We start from the raw sequence: 22,190 nt of genomic DNA, 5'->3' as shown, positions 1-22,190 counted from the left end.
AACACTCTATGTTAGCTACACTGGAATTAAATTTTTTTTTAGAAAATAAAAAGGCATACTGGAGTGATATATTTAAAAGTTAAATTGGATCATGTGACACCCTGCTTAGATCCCTTTCATTGCTTTTGTAAGAGAATCCAAACTCTTTGCCACAATGAAAAAGGCCTTACATGCTCTGACTCCTGCCAACCTCTCTAACCTCTTCTGGCATCACACCATGCTTTAGCTCTATAGGTCTCCTTTTGATTTCTCAAAAGCACCAAGCCCTTCCCCACTCTAGGCTTTTACATTTATTTTCTCTCTACTTAGAGTGCTCTTAGCCACCTCTCTGCATGACTGCCTTTTTCTCAGCCTTTGGGATTCATCTCAGATGCTGCCTGCTCAAAAGGCCCTTCCTTCATCACCCTATCCCTGATGTTCTACTCCCTGTCTTCAACATCGCCTAAACTCTCCGTTACTTAGACATTTCAACAATAATACCTGGACATTTCTCCTGAAGTACTTATCTCAATAGATTTATTTGTGTATTTATCTGTTTATCACCTCTCTCACCCAATAGAATACAGATCCATGACAACAGGGATATCACATATCTGCACTGTTGCATCCTCAGTACACCTGGCAAGTAGCAGTCACTCAATAAATGTTCACTAATGGAATAAATGAAGCAATGAAAGAAAAGAATCAGTGTGGTTTGTGCTATGCACCCTTCCTTAAAGTTGTGTAGCTTTTTATTCTATGCCACAGCTTATTATCCTAGTCACAGCTAATAAATGTTCTTATACTTCCTGGTTGGTTTTTAAGCCCTGTTTCTTCTACAGTAAGAACATCTATCCTGGTTTGACTCTTTTCCTCAAGGCTTGCAACTCAAAAACTACTGAATCCCTATTCCACCCTCAGCTGTTTGGAGAACTTGGGAATTTATTCTATGGTCTACCCTTTGTGCCAGCTAGAATTTAATGCACTCTGTGATGTGATCTGTTACTTCAACGTGGCCATTGTTAGTCACTGGCAAGGCAGTAAGACTTCCCCAAAGTCATTTCATATGTAGCCTTGGTGCCAAAATAATGTCTCAGGAGTGCTGAGGAATTATTTCAGAGGCTCCTTAAAGCCACAGATTTGGGAGTACCTTGCTTATATATTCTGAATAAATTAGTTCCTTGGGATATGAAATCATCTAACAATGAAAATACAGATTTATTCATACAGGTAAGGATTTTTCTTTTCAATAGCTGGGCAAGAAATTCCTTTTCATAAGTCCTACTCCCTTAAAAATTAACCACTGTGCCCACAATACCAACTATGAAAATTCCCATCAGGTAATTATAGCTTTAAAAAAATCTCAAATGTTATGAGGGAGAAGCTAAACTAAAGAGTGCAGAGCAGAGAATGCAGAGCAGAGCATTCTTGTGCATGTGCTTAATGGCACTTAGGGGCATGGCTTTTCATGTAGTATAAAGCTTATTTTCAAAATAATTTCCTTAATTGTACTTCTACCTGAAGGGACAAATTATATTTGATAAATGATCTTCTTGTGCAAAACATCCCAGGATAGGTATTCAATATCATATAGCACTCACTCTCATGGTATCCACTCTTTACAAAATAGACTAAAACAGTATTTGAAAGAAACACCTCCTCATCATGGCTGAGAGTGATTTTAAAATGGCTATCAGACAACCAAAATCTGTTCTTTCTAAAGAAACTCAGTGTTTGCTATGTAAGATAAACATTCAAAGTTGCTAATCATAAGATACATATTCTTCAGGTACATAAAATCCTCATTTTTTACTTAAGTATGTTTGTAATGGATAACAAGTGTTGTATACTTTACGATTAAAATATACAATAATGATTTCCAGTACTGTCACATCAAAACATCCCTGTCCTTAGTCTAGCTACTGTGAAAACACAACATATATCTAGCCTAAAAACTAAAAATCACTTAAGGCCTTTTGTTCCTCAACCCCCACATGTCCCCAATCATTTACTGACCCCTTAATATTCCAAATGCAGTTGCAATTCACAGCAGTGTGTGTGCATGTATGTGCACGCGTGTGTGTGTGTGTGTGTGTGTGTGTGTGTGTGTGTGTGGTGTCTGGCTGGATAATGATGAGCTAAGCTTAATTACATCATTAGGCAGGAGGCCGCAGATCTCCTGCTGCCTTAAGGGACTGATTGGAATTTTAAAATATTATTTTCACTTAGTGGAATTTAAATTAAATAAATAAGTTCCATTAAAAGAGAACCATGGTACATTTGCTGTTGATTTTTGTCCGTTTACAATTGTGCTAGAGGCTGAGGTACCCAAAGCGGTATACAGTTATCATCTTACAAACTCATAATTACACCCTTTAAAATATAACTGACAAGACTTTTTCTGTTGTGCCAGAATAAACTTATTTTTTAAAGTATCTTCCTTTTATTTCACTTCTAATATATTTCCCTAACATTATTCTGTACCTCCCAAATTACTGTTTAATGTAAGTCATTACTGTATGATGAATGTGTTATGTTTTTTTACATTTTTACATATTTATTTCATGGTGCCATTTATGGCCCTATCCCGCCAACCACTGCAATCTGAAGAACACAGAGAGCTAACATTTTTTGGTCTGAGTTATTTCTAGGTAAGTCATGAGAAAGGTGAAAAGACAGGAGAACTTAGAAATCTGACTTTTGGTCCTGAAAAGCTGAAAGCATTAGATAAGTTCCCTTAGTTCCCATTCAGAGTCAGACTACTTCTCCTTCATGTAAGCAAGGTTATAAAATTGTCTCTATCCTTCCTAATTAAAGACCTGAGAAACATGAATTTTAGGTTACTTAGAGAGTCGGGGTCGGGTTTGAGGCACCACAGGCCACCCAAGGAAAATCCAGCTGCATCGCATTTGAAGCTGTCCTATCATAGTCTGGAAAAAATGTTCCAATCTTAAAAATATGTCTAGACCACTTTATTTCACCCCTTTGTGACTCCCAGGTGAAGTGGGGGGTGGGGTGGGGATGGATGGGTAAGATAAGGGTGGCAAATGAGCATTCTACATGAAAAGTCTTTTCCAAAAGGAACCCATCAGTCTCTAAGAAAGCTGACTTATATTTTTTTAAAAAACCCTGACATTACAGATCATGTGTGTAATCCCTTCATCAGTCTGTGGTAGGGAGTTTCATACCCTGCCTACAAATGAAGCATATGGCAAAGGTCCTCCTCTAACTCAGGGATTCAGGAACGGCTCCAGGCACGCTGGGGGCAGAATGTCTTCACAATGGCCTCACTTCCCCATAGGCATGCCCCTCCTTTTCAAAGCCTGTGCCCCCATGATCCCCAGATCTTCAGATTCTCATGTGCAGCAATTTGCCTGGGTCTGTTCTCCCCAGCAAAACTACCCCCAATTTAGGATACATCGATTCTCTATGATGTCTTATGAAAACTTAACTGCATTCACTTAAGATCCTACTTAGATAAACTTAACATTTCTGTTTAGGGACAAAAATGGGTCTTGGCTAAAAATGCCTTAGAATCTTGGACTTTTGGGGAATGGGACCTCAAATGTTATTTTACAAATGAGGAAGCCAAATTCCCAGATAAGGTGTCTAATTTCCCCAAGGTCACACAGTTACTTAATAATTTAGCTGGGGCTAACATCTCTGTTTCTCAATTCCTAATCCGTTGTTTTTAATCCATGGCATCAAGCTGCTTAATTTTTCAGCCTTCTAGGGAAATCTTATCATCTATACAAAGGTTTTCTAATTCCTTGACCAAATGAATATGAGATGGGAGATTTAGGCTCTGATACACACCCTTAAGAGGTGATGTAACCAATCCTCTGAGAAATTGTGTCTCTAAAACAAATCTTTACACCACACAACTTATTTAAATGAATTGCTTTGCATTCCTTTTCATTTGTGGCTGGCAATGCCATCCCTTAATCACAGGAGAGGAGGGAGGGACTGCAGGAGTTTCTTCTAGAAATACTGGTAAAAGTCACTCCCTGAGAAGCAGGGAAGAAACACTGACTCTGGTGTTTGGTTAAGTGGGTCACTTAATGGCCGAGGTAGGGACTACCTACATATCCCCTCATGCCATCCCATTAACACACAAGAGTGTGCATGAGTGCAGGAGGGCGTCATTAGGGTAAATGAACGGGGTTTAGGGATTAGTGCTGTTAACACTGCTGCCTGCTGATAGGAAGACAAGGCAATCTCAACCTGTTAAACAACCTACCACCTGGGAAGTTGAACTGCCCATAGTCAGCAGAGACCAGCATGGTATTGAGAATGAGTTTCAAAAAAAAAAAAAAAAATCTGAACCACAGGGATATCATTAAAAAAAAAAAAAAAAGGATGCAGAGATATTTTTCAAGGAAGAAAGAAAAGATGGGAAAACCAACAGAATTAACATATTAAGCTATTTTATAAGACTTAAGAGTACTGTGATATGATTTGGTCCTAAAGAAAGTATTTGATACAGATATGAAGTATTTCAGCTTTTCTAATATTTCTATTATATAATTTGAGAAGGTCACCTTGTTTGGGGGTTTCAAGTAGTTTTTAATTGGTAGTTTATTCCAAAATATCTCTGTACTACCATTCTTACGAATATATTCATAAAATATATATGTGGCTTCCCAACAAGATGGTGTAACACCAGAATGTGAAGTCCTTTCCCCAAAATCAACCCTGGGGAAACATGGGTCAGAATAACTATTATAAAATCAATGAGAAACTCCTAGGGAGAAAGCTGTAGAAACTGGTGTATAGGGTTGCAGCACCCTGGGGAAAAGGCTACTGTGTCACAGCATTAAAGACTGGTTTAGGGAGGGTTTTAAAACTCTGTTCTTATCTCTGGATGGTCACAATCTGCCCCTTCACCAAAGAATCCACAACAGCAGTTCAGGTCATTACCATGGGTAATATCAGGGCAAGATAAAAGTCCTGCTAGAGTGAAACTACAGTCCCACCAACCAGTCACATGACATGAATCCCTCCTCTACTTCTTCCCTGTCTAAACTCCCTAAGGGGATTGCTCATCCCCAGGAATATAAAGCAGATGCATGGTGGAGTGCCAGTTAACCAAAATGTTCTGTAAAAATAAGTCCTAATAGTGATTACTATAAATTTAAGTGGGTTTAATACTACTTAAAAGGCAAAAGATTCTCATACTAATTTTTAAATTTAAAAAAAAATTTAATAACATGTTGTTCGTAAGAAGTACCATTTAAATAAAATGATACAAAAAGGATGGCAAAATGTAATCTGTCAATTGTTCAAAATTCCAAAGAAAGCTGGAATTGCACTTTAACATCCAACAAGATGAAAATTTATGGGAAAAAATCATAATAAAGAGGATAATTATATGTTGATATAGGGAATAATAGACCAAGAAGATTTAGGTATCATGAACTTAAATGTACCTAATAATACAGGTACATTGCACTGAGGGGAAAAATAGGTAAATCAAAAAAGTATAGCTGGAGACTTTTACACACACCTCCTGAAACTGATAGATAGAAATAAATAAATAAATAAATAAATAAATAAATAAATAAATAAATAAATAAGATTATCTTCTAGCTTCTTAATTGGATTGCAATAAAATTAAAAATTTAATAAAATTTTCAATCTCATATGTTTTAAATTTACAAAATAGGTACTAAATAGCCTATGGAAATCATAAAAGAAATAACAAAGTATTTAGAAATGAACAATGAAATTAGTACTATATGTCAAAATTTGTGGGGCACATCTGAAGCAGTATTTATGGAGAAATTTGTAATTTTTAATACACTTATTAAAGCACAAGAAAGATTGAAGAAAAATAGAGCTAAGCAAGAAGATGAAAGAAAGAAAATATCATCCTAAAGGAAACAAATAAGTTTCTTAAAAGTAAGAGTAGAATTCAAATAAATAAAAAATTTAAAAGAAAATAGAGTGGATCATAACACTAAAACATTATTTTAAAAGATCAATAATGATCTTCCTCAACCAGGACTAACTGAAAAAAAAAAAAAAAGAAAAATGAGATATAAATCATATACAATATAAAAAGAGAAATAACTATAAAATCAACACAGATTTATAATAATAATAATGAAATAGTATTATGAAATGTGAAAATTTCAATAAAATGGATGTTTCTGAAGAAATATAAAATGCAAAAGTATATACAACCAGAAATAGAAAATGTGAATAGACAAATTGGCATTAAAGAAATTTAAGTGGTGAGCAAAGACCTTCCACAAAAGTCTCCTGCCCATGTTTACAGTTGAGTTCTACCAAACTTTCAAAAATTATAAAATAGAAAGGGAAATAAGACTGACCAGTTCATTTTATGAGGCTAGTGTAATCTTTATTCAAAAACTAGGTAAGGATTAACCAGGAAAATAAAATTATATATCATTTCACTTTTAAGTCTTTTAAGTACAGATGGAAAAATTCAAAACAAAACATTATCTCATGAATCCAACATTGTATTATTTAAGTGCCACATTATCAGGTAGAGTTTATTTCAAGAATGCAGCAATGTTTAACAGAAAAAAAATCTATCAATTATATATATATATATATATATATATATATATATATACCAAATTAATAGACTAAAGAATACAATCATATATTTTTAAAGAAAGAAAGAAAAATGAAGGTTCAACATGTTATAAAAGGAATTAGCAGAAACTTCCCTAACTAGGTAAAGGTTATGTATACAAACCCTTCAACTTTCAACACATTCCCTTGAAGCTTAGAAAAAAGACCAAAATACCTATTGTTTATGCTATTGTTTAATCTCCTACAGTAAAGTATTCAAAGCAAAGAAAAAACTCTCATTATTTGAAGACTTTCTATACAAGAAAAACAAATAAAAAGCAACATATAAATGATACTATTAAGAGAGTTCAGGAGGTGGCCAGATTCAAATTCAATCTACACAAAATCAATACTATTCTCTGTATCAGCAATAAGCATCTAGAAAATATAATAAAATGAAGACACCATTCATGAGAGTAATAAAGACTATACAATTTCTATGCATTAAAAAGTACCCAAGGTTTTATAGAGATAAATTTAAACTCTATTGAATACCATAAAAAATAGAGGGATATTTATTCTCTACAGTTGGAAGAGATAATAGTTTAAAGATCCAGTTCTTTTCCATATTAATTCATAAATTTAATTAATTCACAAATTCATAAATTAATTCATAAATTTAAGAGGCTTCAGGTTCCAGGCTCCAAGCTGTCAGCACAGAGCCCGATGCAGGGCTCAAACTCATGGACCTTGAGATCATGACCTGAGCCAAAGTCAGACGCTTAACCAACTGAGCCATCCAGGTGCCCCACAAGTAGATAATTTTAAAGTAAATCATTTTAAAATTGGTTTCAAGGAATAAAAATCTATGATCAGTTTAAGGTAACTTTGAAAAAGAAGAGTAAATAAAAGAGACAGTATAACAAAGTATGGGAAAAATAGATCATAGAACATAATGGAAAACTCAAGACAGACACATGCAAATGTGAAAACATTATATATAATAAAGTTGGCCCTACAAATCGTGGTTAGGAAAATGCATAGATCAGAGTTTCTGTTGCAGAAACATAATTGATTGATGGCCCCAGATGCTCTCCCTCTGCATCCACAACCACATTTATGCCAAGGCCACTTCCTGGAGGGTGTTCCCAGCCAATGACTGAGCACATGGGCATATTAATTCCCACAAGATGTGATACTCCTATGACAGGCAGCTTTGGTTTGAGGACTCCTTACTGGCCTGGCCAAAACTTTCTTAGAACTCTACGGTAGTTTGAGACTCTTCCTATCTAATCCACCTTCTGGCTTTCTCTCCTTCACAAGTGTTAGACATATAGGAGTGGTCTTCTGGGCACTCCCCTTTATCCTTCACAGGTGTTTCCCCCAATTAATCTCTTGCACATCTAAATCCATTCTGGCATCTGCTTCTAGGAAGACCTGAACTAACATATAAAAAAATGATGAAAAGATAGATTGTTGAATAGATGTTATTGGGAAAATTGCCTCCTACATAAAGAAACATATAACGCATCCCTCTCTTATACCATAATTGCAGGTGAATTCCAGATAGATTTAAACTTATATACAAAATGTATAACTAAAAATTAAAAGATGTTAGTCATCTAGTGGTAGTGAAAGATTCCTCAAACAAAACTCCAAAAGCACAAATAAAGCAAAAGTATTAATTTGAGAATATTGAAATTCAGGATTTCTATTCACTAAAGACCAATGTGGTATGATGGACTGCTGTCTCCCAAATTCACTTGCCCGTCTCTAAACCTAACAGGACTCCTTAATTTTTGGTGGAAGCATGGTCACCTGGGTAAAAGACTACATTGCTTAGCCTTCCTTATAGGTAGATATGGCCCTGTCACTACCCTCTGGCCAATGAAATGTGAGCAGACTTCCAACAAATGCATGTAGCATTTATGTCATGCCCTTAAAACAAAGGGACTTACTACACTCTTATCCTTCCTTTCTCCTTCTCAACAAGCTGATAAGAACCACCTTGCATCATGCTGAGAAACCACCTTGCATCATCCTAAAAATGGTAGAATAGTAAGACAGAAGGATCACCTTCTCCAGACTACTACTTGAGAGAGAAATAAACCTCTTTCTTGTCAGAGCCATTGTTAATATGGGGCTCTAATACAAATGCCAAAGTTACCTCCTAAATAATATAAACACCATGGACAAAGTTAGTGGACAGAGGACAAAGTGGGAAATTATATTGGCAATGTCTAAAATAAAAAAGGTATAACAACCAAGATTAAAAAAAAACAACCTCATTTAACCAAGCAAACAAAAAATGAAAATCAGAAATGTTTAAAGCTATTAACATGCAATAAGAGGAAACCCAAAAGACTAAAAAGCATATTAGGAGATGCTAAATTTTACTAGTAACTAGAGAAATTAAAATTTAAATAATGACATATCACTTACACTCATCAAAATAGCCAATATTGAGTAATGCCAAGAATTAAGGATATAGGTATTTAATGTAAGGATATAGAGATATTCTTGAACTTTTCATGGGAATGTAAATACAATTTGGAAAGCAGTTTGACAGAACCTAGTTAAATTAGGTATATATATATATATATACCCTTTGGCCCAGCAATCTTACTCCTGGGTAGATATCCCAAGATATCCTTATACAGATCCAGAAGAAGATACATAAAAGACCATTTATTACAGGGCTATTTCTGGTAGTAAAGAAATGGAGATATTGTAGCTCTCCTAAAGTCAACAGAAACAACATATATCCAATATACATTACATAGATACTAAAAGCACAGTGCTAAATAAAACAAATGAGAAACAGGATGAAATTTATAGCACTGGATCATTATAGACAGAAAGAATGTGTGAACATAAAAATAATAAAAATAATATATATTTATAATAAATAGATAATAAAATATATATTTTACAAAAACACAAAACACACATAAAACAAACCACATTAGAATGGTTAAGAAATAAGAATGAAGGGGAAAATAAATAAATAAAACAAGAGAGAGTCAAGGGTGACTTGGTGGCTTGGTCAGTTGAGCATCTGACTCTTGATTTTAGCTCAGGTCATGATCTCATGGTCCATGAGTTCGAGCCCCACATTGGGCTCTGCACTGACTGTGTGGAGTCTGTGTGGATTCTCTGCCCTTCCCACATTCTCTCTCTCTCTCTTAAAATAAATAAACTTAAAATAAATAAATTTTAAAAAAAACAAGAGAGAGTCATTGCATGGACTGGTGACAACAGTGTGCCATGCCCTAATATAACTCAGACTTCTGCACTCCAAAATGAGAAAAATGATAATAAAACAATATAAAGTGCATACAAATATTCTGCTACGAAATTAAGTCTGCTTTTATTACATATATTATTGCTTCCTTTGTATACTCCTTAAAGTATTTTTCTAATATAATAAGCAATCCTGGGAATCTTGTGAAAATTAACTTTCACAAGTCACTAATCTAGGAAGTCGGCCAGAGGGTAGGGGTAACAGGAATATGGGAGATACAGAGAAAGTAACTGTGTTATCTACTTACCTCTGAAAATGTGAGATATTCTTTTTTTTTTTTTTTAACAATTTAACGTTTTTTTAATTTTTATTTTTGAGACAGGGAGAGACAGAGCATGAACAGGGGAGGGTCAGAGACAGGGAAACACAGAATCTGAAACAGGCTCCAGGCTCTGAGCTGTCAGCCCAGAGCCCGACGCGGGGCTTGAACTCACGGACTGCGAAATCATGTCCTGAGCCGAAGTCGGCTGCTCAACCGACTGAGCAACCCAGGCGCCCTGAAAATGTGAGATATTCTAATACTAGGTCCTGGTGTTATCTTCCTTCATCACCTTAGGCCCAGTAATACAAATCTGTTTCCTAGTGAACCTCTCTGTATTCGCAATTACCAGGCCAAAAAGGAAATGGAAAGGAGGTTGACAGGAGAATCAGAAAAGCACCAGAAGAGAGGTGAAAAAAATATATATGACTAGTGAAATAAGTATCTGGCTCTTCCACTCAATGTAGATTCCTATGTCTTCAGAGTTAGGAGAATAAAAGGAAAGAACTGAGTAGTGTAGAGCTTGGTCTTTGCATCAGTGAGACCCCCAGCCATTCAACAGAACCCTTTTATGTTTGATCTCCTTTTTAGCCAGCTAACTTTTCTGCTCTATACGGTTCTCAATGGCTGCAAGAGAAAATTGGGCTTTTTCCTCCATGTTCAATAATACTATTGATACCCATACTTATTTCCTATCAGAAATGAGGACACAGCTGTATTTTCAAAAACAGATTTGGCCTTTTTTGCATCTCACTTTGACAATTCTTTACTCTAAAAAATTGAACTTCAGGGTACCTGGGTGGTTCAGTTGGTTAAGCACCCGACTTCAGCCTAGGACAGATCTCCCCATTCCTGAGTTCAAGCCCTGCCTAGGGTCTGTGCTGACAGCTCAGAGACTGAAGCTTGTTTCAGATTCTGTATCTCTTTATCTGTCTCTGCCCCTCCCCACTCATGCTCTGTCTCTCTCTCTCTCAAAAATAAACATTAAAAAAAATTAAAAACAAACAAACAAACAAAAAAAACCCTGAGCCTTGGCTTGCTAACAGGACACCCTCCAGGCCATACAACGGGATCTGTAGTGAAAATCAGTTCTCCTACAATGAAGTGTTCTATCAGTTATCTTGTAAAAAGAAAATCTAAAACTAATCCTTGCTTCAGGTGAATAAGCACTAATCCTTCACTCTACTAGGGCAAATATAAAAAGTAAACAACTATGCTTGTTTACTATGCCACAAAAAGTGCTTAGGGAAAGAGGGTCAGGGCCACAATGTGGATATAAAGGTCTACTATGCCCTCTTTAATAAAATATATCCTACTTTCAGGACCAGCTTCATGGGATGTGCAACTGGTGAAGTCTCACAGGGTCTCATGCTCAGAAGGCCCCTGCTTGGGTTTAATGCTCTAAGGTGGCTATCTTGAAACTCTCCCAGCTCTGGCCCTCAGCCACTGCCACCCTCTATCTAAGATATAGTTTGAACTGGCTAAAGGAGGTCACATCCCCTTTGTCCAACCACCCTCCCTATTCCTTTGCATGGAGTTGGGCTCAGGGAGGTTCTGAGTCAGGTATGTGCCTGCTGAGTCTCTGGCTGGCAGAGAGGCAGTGCCTTCAGGGGTGACTCCATGCACTCTTTCCCAATTCCACAGAGGTATCAAGTAAGGCCTGGTGCTGGACCCCAGTTGCAGTAAATTGAGCAGCAGCAGATATGTGCCAAAGGGAGATTGATTTTCCTGTCCCTGGCTGGGGCCCTACATTTTCATTTTGCCATTTGCCCTGGGCCCTGCAACTTATATAGCCAGTTCTGCCTAAATCCCTCCAGGATCGGTACTGAAAGGAAACTTTTCTGATGAGAAAAAGCAGCTTAACAAGTAATATGACTCTGTTCCTGTGCGTCTGACCTTCTTGGTGAAGGTCTCTCACTGGGGGCCCTGGTGCCACCATCACATTGGCATCTGGGGTGCACACCTCTCTTAAATACTCTGCAGATTCAAGTAATCCTCATTATACCACTTTATGCAACTGAACCAAGCCAGAAATTTCAGATAGGTTTATTAAATAGTAAAGAAAACAAGAAGGAAAATAAATGCACATTACACAAGGAATAGAAATAGTAAATCTGACAGAATAAAGACTGTGGCCCTAGGATAGTGAACTCATTCTTAGGAACCCCATGACTCAACCACTCCACATAACAGTCCTTTCTACTCCCTTACCTCTCTAACTTTCCTTTTAAATAGTTTTTACTTCTATCAGATAGTCATAGTTTCCTTTTAGAGAGACTTACCTCTTCCATGGATGACTAATAACAGGAATTAAGTCAGACTTGAAAGGAAATGCTTTCTTCTCAAAAAAATAAATAAATAAATAAAATAAAGGTAGGTTTAGCTTTGTAGGCCTACCAGAATAGCCAAATCTTAGTAAAGCATAAAATTAGTTCATTCCTACACTGGGGAATAAGTGATATAGTAGCAAGGACATCATTCTCTAGTGTTGGAAATGTTAGGATTATTTTTGTTTTCATTTTAAATCCTTTCTATTCAAACAATGATGTGGTCTATAGGTTCCACTAAAAAAATAACATGGATATAGTGGTAATGAAAATAAAGTACCATGTTTAAGCTTCTTTCTAGAGCTCTGACCTTCACTGTTTCTAAAAGTTTTCTTCTATTGTTTTAATTCCTGATTATTATTATTATTATTATTATTATTAGAGAGAGTGTGCGCATGCATGCGTGTGGTGGGGGATGGACAGAGGAAGAGGGAGAGAGAGAATCACAACAAGCTCCATTCTCTGTGTGGAGCCAGATGTGGGCTCCATCCCACGACCCTGGGATCATGACCTGAGCTGAAATCAAGAGTTGGACGCTCAAGCAACTGAGCTACCCAGGTGCCCCGATTATTTTTTTCTAAAACGTAGGACATAATTGTAAGAGTATTTGATAATTTCTTTACTTGTGGTGTCATAGCTTGCTAATTGCCCCCCCCCACTTCTTCCTCATGTAATTGGTTGATGTGTGGCTATGACAGATTCTTTGTACCAGCTTAAATAATAAAAGGGAAATTCTGCTGACTAATTTCTAAGTTCTCTTAAGCTAGCAGATGGCTAACTTTTGGGTTTCACAGGATATTTTTAAAGTGAAGGTGAAACCCATAAATGCCAATTTTTAAAAGTTTTATCAAGTAGAGATTTTTAAAAGTAAAACATACTAATAGTATTATTTCATAAAAGAAAGGACATTTTAATTCTGAAGGAAGTCCTTTCACTGAACAAACTGAGCAATGAACTCACTGAATTCTCATTTCTCTGAGGAACACTTAAGAAGACCATAGAGATCATTACCAGATAACCTCCTGAGTCAGAGGTTGGCAAAATTTTTAAATTATTAATAAATATTTCCCTGCAAACTTTTCAACTATTTTGAATATTTCTATCAGTTTTATGAACTTTTATGATGACCATGTATGAAATTCAGCAGTATGTACTCTGTGGGTTTTCAAAGCCACCCTAAATTTAAAAACCTCTGAAGTAAGCATTTCATTATGCTTTTTTTTTATTACTAAGAACACTAAACAGAAAGCACTGTAAAGTGCTATTGTCTTCTCTTGAATTGCTCCTTACACCAAAAATTTCAATTATAAGACAATAGAATACCACATATTACATGATTGAGATATGCCATGGGTATTTTTAACACCAAGGACATAACTTTATAACTGATAGCCTGTTTTGATAAAGTAGGCCTGTAGTCTTGTCACTTGTTATCAATATAAACATCTTCATTCTTAAGAGGCTCTCTTCTATATCTAATTCCTCTTGGAAAACATACTTTAGATACATTCACATAGATAAAAATGTGTTAGGAATTTAAAAACTTCTGATGAAGATATTTGCTTAATAAATGTTGCATTAGCATGGCTGTTTAGAATTTTTTCATTAACTGCATAGAAAACAGAACACTATATAGAATTAATAAACCCTCACCCTTCATTGCATAATAATCAATGTAAGGATGTTATAAGGAAGTATTTATTATATTAAAACAAAGGACATTATTCTGATAGCTGTTGGGTCTAAAATGTAACATTTGATTTGCAAAGCAAGTAAATCAGCAGAGCTCCAAATAGGGAGACTCAACCAACAAAGGATCATAAAGTTAAAAAGTCTCTGTTAATCAATGACAAATTTAGTACTTGTTGCTACAATTACAAAGATAATAGTTCCTTTATGTCAGTGCCTTTGGTTTTGCAGCTGTAAAATAGCTTTGAAATTCAGCATTTCAAGGAATAGAAATTAATAGGAGGTCATTTCTACCAGAGAAATTTTAGGGGCCCATCCTCTCTAATCATCATTAAAAACTAAATCCGTAGGAGAAGAGGCACTTTACTGATTGTCAAGTGGAAGCTATTATTCATTTGATGAAGCTCTTGGCACTGTGCCATTGATTCTGCACTACAGCCTGCTGCTTGTTCGCCTTCATCTCGTGCAATCAGAGTTGTTTCTGCCTGCCAGGAGCTATTTATAGAGCAAAGGGTGGGGGGAGAAAAGCTGATATGTTCTCCTTCTTGAAAAACAACTTTCAAACTTTGTAAGTACAAATCTGTTTTTCTTGTCATCAGACTGTCTGCTTTTCCCTTCAGTGTAGAAGATAAGGAAGCTGACTTCAAGACAATTGCCCTTCCTAATAATGACTGTGAATTTGGTGGAGTTGCAGGCTACAATCACACTGAGTCTGACTCCCTTGGATTAATGCTCCTCAAAACTACATACACCATCATATGTCTACAGTAATGCTTTCATTTCTATACTTCCATGTCCATTCCAGTTTTCTATCTTAAAAATTTCTAAAAGATACCCCCTGCTTTCTTATACTTATTAAAAGCAAATATATCTTGCAAAAAAAAAAAAAAACACTAAAAATAAAAACCTCCAAATATAAGTATAGGAAAATATTTGGGGGCTCAATTATTTAGGAGTTGATTCAAAGTGAATCAAGTGTTGGTGAAATTGTTTTGCCTATAATTGTAAAAGAAGTTGGATTTGCATAAGTTTTACTTAGAAGATTCATTGTCCCACGGCAATATAAATCTCTGTTAAAAGTTATCCACATGATATGAACATGGCATTCTCAAAGTTATTTGCAACTCTCATTGTCTTGGGTTGCAGTTGTGAACATATTTTAAAACCTAAACTATTCAGAATCTTTATTTTTGGAAAAGTTTCAGGCTTTATCTCAGCAGTTGCAAAATCCACTTAAAATGTTTCATCCTCTAAAACAATAAATAGAGAAAATTTTTTTAAAAGTATGCATTTAAAATACTTCAGGATAGCAATAGCAATACTTCTGAATGCTAAAATTTAATATAATGGAAAGGAATTGTATTTGTTGAAATACAAAACAACAAAACCAAAACCTGAACCTTTAAAGCATATGGAAATAAAACATATGGCTATGAATTGCCTGATATAATTTTTTTTGAGAAATTTAGTGTCAAATGTTTTAACAAAGTGAAATTTTTTCTTTTTTTTTTTTAATGTTATTTATTTTTGAAAGAGAGACAGAGAGAGAGAAAGACAGAGTGTGAGCAGGGGAGGGGCAGAGAGAGAGGGAGACACAGACTCCGAAGCAGGCTCCAGGCTCTGAGCTGTCAGCACAGAGCCTGATGCAGGGCTCGAACTCACAAACTGTGAGATTATGACCTGAGCTGAATTTGGATGCTTAACCAACTGAGCCATCCAGGTGCCCCACAAAGTGAAATTTTTTAAAAAGTAGCCATAGAGCCACAGCATTGCCAGTAAATGTTTGATTTTAAATAGAACTCAAAATACAACCTTAATCAATTGAAAATACAATAAAAGATCAGCCAAAGTAGTTAGCAAAACAACTTGAGTTAGCAGGGTGGAAAACAGACCACGGATTTGTTTTGTTTTGCTTTAACTTCATAGAAGACCCATATTTCAGCACGCCTTTTAGATTGTGGTATTTTCAGAGCCCTGGCTTGCAGCAGGAACCAGAAAGGTATATTTACCAGGGATTCTATAGTGTCTTCTCTCCTGAAACTTACATGCCTTACCACTAAGACATTTACCTAGAAGAAGCTAAGATTAGATGAAATGCTCTGTTTCAAACAAACCTATAGGATATCAAGTGGAACTAAGTATCGTGGATCCAGGTATTTTAGAAAGTCAAATGGAATAAGAAAATTAAAAATCCATTTGATTCTGAATTGCCCAGAGTAACTCTGCATAGCCTGAACTTCTGAATAATTTTCAGCTCTTCCTCCCCTTCACTTTTAGTTATCAAAACTTTCTTCTTATAGTCTTTCATTCCAAACAATAAAAAATTGAGGCATTTTTTAGAATAGTATTTTGAAGGGAACCTGGGTGGCTCAGTCATTGAGTGTCCAACTCTTATCTCAGCTTAGGTCACGATCTCACAGTTCGTGAGATTGAGTCCCTTGCTAGGCTCTGCACTGACAGCAAGGAGCCTGTTTGAGATTCTCTCTCTTCCCTCTCTCTCTCTCCGCACTGCCCCCCACCCACCCACTTGCACTCTCTGTCTCTCAAAATAAATAAACAAATTTTAAGAAAAATAAATAGAATAGTATTTTGAAATCTCTGCCATTAATTCAACAGATTACACTGGGCTCAGAGGTTAGGTTTGTGGAGCTAATCTCCCTCTTACACATTCAATAATTCACTCAACAAACAATTTATTGAGTACCTATTATTTCCCGGCACCATCCTAGTTGTCAAGATATATTTAGGAACATAAAACATGCAAAGTTCCTATCTTTATTTAATTTATATTACAATGGAGCTTCAGCTACGAAAAAACAGAAATCAACCTCAAAAGACATCTTTCTTTCGTGAACATAGTCCTATATTTCTCAAAATTGCACAACATTCAACTGAAGGGCAACAACTACATAGCAGTTACAAGTTTTTGAGCACTGACCATATATGACGGATACCGTGTTGAACACTTTTTCATGCATTATCCCTCTTAATCAGTGCCTTTTAATCTTCAAAAAAAATTTTCCCATATTGATAAAAGAAATGAATGAATGAAGAAATGAATACTTAGAAAAGTTAAATAACTTATTAAGCTTGCACAATTAAAAGGGCAAATTTAACAGAGGTCTCTCCTGTCTATAAAAATAATTTCAGGCAAGTCTTCTACTGAGGACTTAGTAGCACTTATTCATTCATTCATTCATTCATTTGGCATTTATTCAACAAATATTAAGACCGTCTCATATGTGCCAGGCACTGTTTTAAATACATGGGATACATTAATGAGCCAAAGAGGTAAAGACCCCTGTTCTTAGGGAGCTTAAATCTTAGTGAGAGGAGACATACAATAAAAACAAACATAATAAATAAGGAAATACATAATACATTAGAAGGTTAACATCCATTCATTGGGAATTATATAAAGTCTAACTTGTTTTTCCTAACAATTTGAGTTCTTAAGTTAGAAATAAAGATAACTTTTAAAATGAAAATAAAAAAGGGGCGCCTGGGTGGCTCAGTCGGTTAAGCGGCTGACTTTGGCTCAGGTCGTGATCTCACGATTTGTGAGTTAGAGCCCCACAACAGGCTCTGTGCTGACAGCTCAGATCCTGGAGCCTGGAGCCTGCTTCGGATTCTGTGTCTCCTTCTTTCTCTGACCCTCCCCCACTCACACTCTGTGTGTGTCTCTCTCTCAAAAATAAATAAATATTTAAATTTTTTTAATTTAAAAAAAGAGCTCAGGAGACCAATGACAAGCACCCCAAGAAGGAAATGCTACAGCAGAACAAGGTGTTGAAGAAATGACTTCATACTGGGGAAACTGACACCTTTTTGCCACCACTGTAGAGTTGAACGTGTTCTAAGTCTTCGTTATTTTGATCATCAGATGCTTGGAAATAAAGGGCAGAGCAGGGCATCAGTAATTGCCCATCTGGAGTACAACAAACACACGTAAATCACTGGAAAATCACGTGCGGTTCGATGACACTTATCCACTTTGGTTTCCACAGACTGGTATGCCAAACCCCAGACACCAAAATGACTAAGGTTGGAGAATAAATACCCATCATTAAATTTCCAGTGGTTTAATAATTATCCCTCTTCCTGGGGACATGATTAAACCTCACACAGCAGCAAAACAAGAAACTAAGTTGCTGGGCATCAGAGGTGAAGAGAAAGTAAATGAGAAAGAGAGAGTGAGAGTAACAAGGGAAATGAGAGAAGACAGGGGGAGAGGGAGGAAGAGCATAGAAGGGAAAAACCTCTTTGGTGATTACTCTCAACCATCCTGGCGCTTAAGACAATCACCCACAGGCACTAAACAAGTGATTGAGCTGCAAACTGGATGTGTCCCTCGTTCTCATAATTCCAGGGGCTGGGGGACGTTGCTCCACCAATGGGAGCAGAAAGTGCAGTAATACGGGAAATATCATCCCACTCCAGTCAATGCTTTTCTCCTCGGGGTAAGGCTGAGCTTGATCCCTTTAAGACAAAAATGGTGAATCTTCTCTCTTACTGAAGTACTGACTTTCAATATTGCTTTCTTAAGAGGGAAAAAATGGAAGCTTTCTTTTAATAGTATGTTAAGTGGTCCCAGAGTTATAACTGACATAAACCTCAAAGTTCCTTGTAATGGTTAAAAAACCCAGCATACCTTCCTATCCATGGAGTTTCCAGGCACAGCCTAAGGAAAAATTCCCAATTGCTGACTGGAACTAAGAGAAATCAATTGGATACGAGATGGCGATAAATCCCATTTGAGATAATGGTACCAGGGATTATATATTAACTAAGATCAAAGTCAATGCTCCTTAAGTAGTTTACTTCCAAATTTTTCCTTTTATAAACTGAAAATATTCTAGCAGTCCAACTCCAGAAACCATGTCTATGTTACTCACCTCTGTATCTCTAGTACCTTGCACAGAACTTAGCAAATGATAGCACTCAATAAATGTTTTGACAAAAACAGTACAAATATATGAATATATTATTATTATTATTATTATTATTATTATTTTACCTGGAGTACAGCTGAGAAACAATGTTACATTAGTTTCAGGTGTACAACATAGTGATTTGACAACTGTGCATTATGCTATGCTCACCACAAGTGTAGCTACCATCTCTCACCATGCCATTGACCATCTTCCCTACGTTGTACCTTTTATCTCCATGAATAATTCATTCTTTAAGTCTATGCCTCCACTCCCCTTTATCCTTTGCTCATCCCCATGCTTTTCCCCTCTGACAACCCTCAGTTGTTCCCCTCAGTTTGTTCTCTGTATTTACAGGTCTGCTTCTGCTTTTTTTGGTTCATTTGTTTTTTAGATTCTACATCCAAGTGAAATTATATGGTATTTGTCTTTCTCTGGCTTATTTCACTTAGCTTAATACCTTCTAGGTTCATCCATGTTGTTGCAAATGGCAAGATCTCATTCTTTTTTGTAGCTGAGTAATATTCCATTGTGTACATATGTACCACTTCTTTATCCATTCATCTATTGATGGACACTTGGGTTGCTTCCATATCTTGGCTATTGTAAATAATGGTGCAGTAAATACAGAAGTGCATATATCTTTTCGAATTAATGTGTTTTGTTTTTTTTTTTTTATTTCTTTGGGTAAGTATCCTATAGTGGAATTACTGGATCATATGGCATTTCTATTTTTTAATTTTTTTTTTTTTTAGAAACCCTCAAACTGTTTTCCACAGTGGATGCACCAAGTTACATCCCCACCAACAATGCACAAGAGTTCCTTTTTCTCCACATCTTTGCCAACACTTGTTGTTTCTTGTCTTTTTGATACTACTAGACATTCTGACTGGTGTGAGGTGATATCTCATTGTGGTTTTGATTTGCATTTCCCTAATTATAATGATGTTGAGCATCATTTTTTTTCCTGTGTCTGCTGGCCATCTATATGTCTTCTTTGGAAAAATTTCTATTTGTTTTTCAGTTCTGAGTTATATAAGTTCTTGGTATATTTTGGATATTAACCCCTTATAGACAAATCACTTACAAATACTTCCTCTCATTCAGTAGGTTGCTTTGTCCTTTTGTTGATTGTTTCCTTTGCTGTGCAGAAGCTTTTTATTTTGGTGTAGTCTCAATAGTTTGTTTTTGCCTTTGTTCTTATTTTTCTATCTTACAAGAACATGGTAGCAATTTATATATAATTATTGGGTTCCCTGTGTTAATTAGGCACCCTACAAAGTATAAAATGACTCTTAAATTTTATTATATTTGTATGCCTCATTTTTTACTTTTATATATGTTATTTTATTTTATCTTATTAAGCCAAAATTCCAGATAACTCTCTGGCCAACATATGACAGGAAGGGAAAGTAGCTAATATTTATTAAGAATTCATTAAGACTCACATGTACCACATGTCTTCATTTGCATTTTCTCATTTCTTAATTTTTTTTTACATTTATTTATTTTTGAGAGAAAGAGAGACAGAGCACAAGTGGGGAGGGGCAGAGAGAGAAGGAGACAGAATCTGAAGCAGGCTCCAGGCTCTGAGCTGTCAGCACATAGCCCGACGCACGGCTCGAACTCACAAACCGTGAGATCATGACCTGAGCCAAAGTTGGATGCTCAACCAACTGAGCCACCCAGGCACCCCTTTCTCATTTATTTCTTGAGTCACTCTGATAAGTTAGACATTATTAATCTCCTTTAACAGGGAAAGAAGTATAGGCTTAAAGAGGTTAATTAATTTGCCCAAGGTTATACAACAGTAAGCAGCAGATGCAGATTCCAATCTAGGCCCTTTTGACTTGAAAGTTCATACTCCTTCTTTCTCTTATATCAAACTGCCAAAGGAAAACATATGCAAAAACATATTCAAACTACAAAATCAAGCACCTATCTATCAAAAGAGAAGCTTGGGGTGTGCCTGTGCTGGCATGGGTGTGTTTTCATTATGATAAACAATTTCAATAAAGGAGAAAAGTGTCAATTGCCTCCTACCACCAAAATATCTTTTACTTAGAGATTTTATTTTATAGTAGTAGATTAAGAAATTATTCTTCTTTCTCAGGGGTTATTTCATTAAAAATATTTATTTCCCTCTTGTGTTTTAGTTTGACTTACCTTTAGTCAGATCAATAGGGAAAAATGTAATTCAAAGAAAGTCACAGATGGAAGCAAAAAACACAGAAGAGAATTGGAGAGACCCTGAGCAGCATGCCTATAAATCCACTAATGTCCACCCGGAAAGACATGAAAAGCAAAACTTTCTTGATGAATACCAGTTTCCTGGAAAAGGGCAATTATGCTCTTCTCTTCCAGAAAGTTACTTAGAAAAGCCAGCATGACCTCTGCTTAAGTCTCCTGTGAATAAGTTCTGGAAGACGTCCATGGAAGTGTAATCCTATATAAAACCGAATAATCTTGAGGCAATTAGACTGATAGTGAATTTGAGTCTTAGTGGAAAGAGTCCTACAATGGTAAGTGAAGTAAACATTATTGGTGTCTTACCCACTCATATCACCTGCACATGTACATTGCACACAGCACACTGAATTAATAATTACCAGAGTTCAAAAGATGTTTGTGTATGTCTGTGTATCTCTTGAGAAGAGAAAACTAATCCTTAGGAGGGAAAATGGCTCATTTTTCAACTGACTTAATATGGAAAACTCCCTGCAATAAACATGTGTTGAGTTAAACAGGAAATCAGCAAAATTTATAAAGAAAAATCAGTTTGATAAACCTCTGGCAGCCTCAGATTCAAAGTGCTCTGATTATCTGATCAAAGTTTCAGCACTGAGTATTGGAAACGTCTGTAAGTGAGACCCTGTCAAAAGCAGGTATTAGACCATAACCATTAATAATCAGAATCATAACCTATCAAATGCATTGTACTATACCTCACTTTCCAGTCGCCCTAAAATAGAGTCTATAACAGGCAATTCCTGTATAAAAGAAGATATAAACAACATCAGTTCTAGGCATAAGAAAATATCTGTGGTTTATTTTGAAGGATAGCAAAAGGTCTAGATGTCCTCAAAATGTACCATCCTTTGCCACACACTACTTGTCTCAAGTAAGAAATTCACCTTTAATGACATTTCTTTGGACTA

The 22,190-nt window shown here is 36.0% G+C and overlaps 1 long non-coding RNA gene across 1 annotated transcript in view; it reads right to left on the bottom strand.

Moving 5' to 3' along the window:
• Positions 1–5,461: 5,461 nt before the first annotated feature.
• LOC131504547 (uncharacterized) overlaps positions 5,462–22,190 on the bottom strand; it is a 100,312-nt gene continuing 83,583 nt past the window's right edge. The window contains exon 4 of the long non-coding RNA XR_009258050.1: positions 5,462–5,494. This is a non-coding gene — a long non-coding RNA (uncharacterized LOC131504547). The remainder of the gene's footprint in view (positions 5,495–22,190) is intronic.

The sequence above is a fragment of the Neofelis nebulosa genome, chromosome 2, assembly GCF_028018385.1.
Source record: "Neofelis nebulosa isolate mNeoNeb1 chromosome 2, mNeoNeb1.pri, whole genome shotgun sequence".
Lineage (NCBI taxonomy): Eukaryota > Metazoa > Chordata > Mammalia > Carnivora > Felidae > Neofelis > Neofelis nebulosa.
This window is presented reverse-complemented; position numbering and strand designations above follow the sequence as displayed.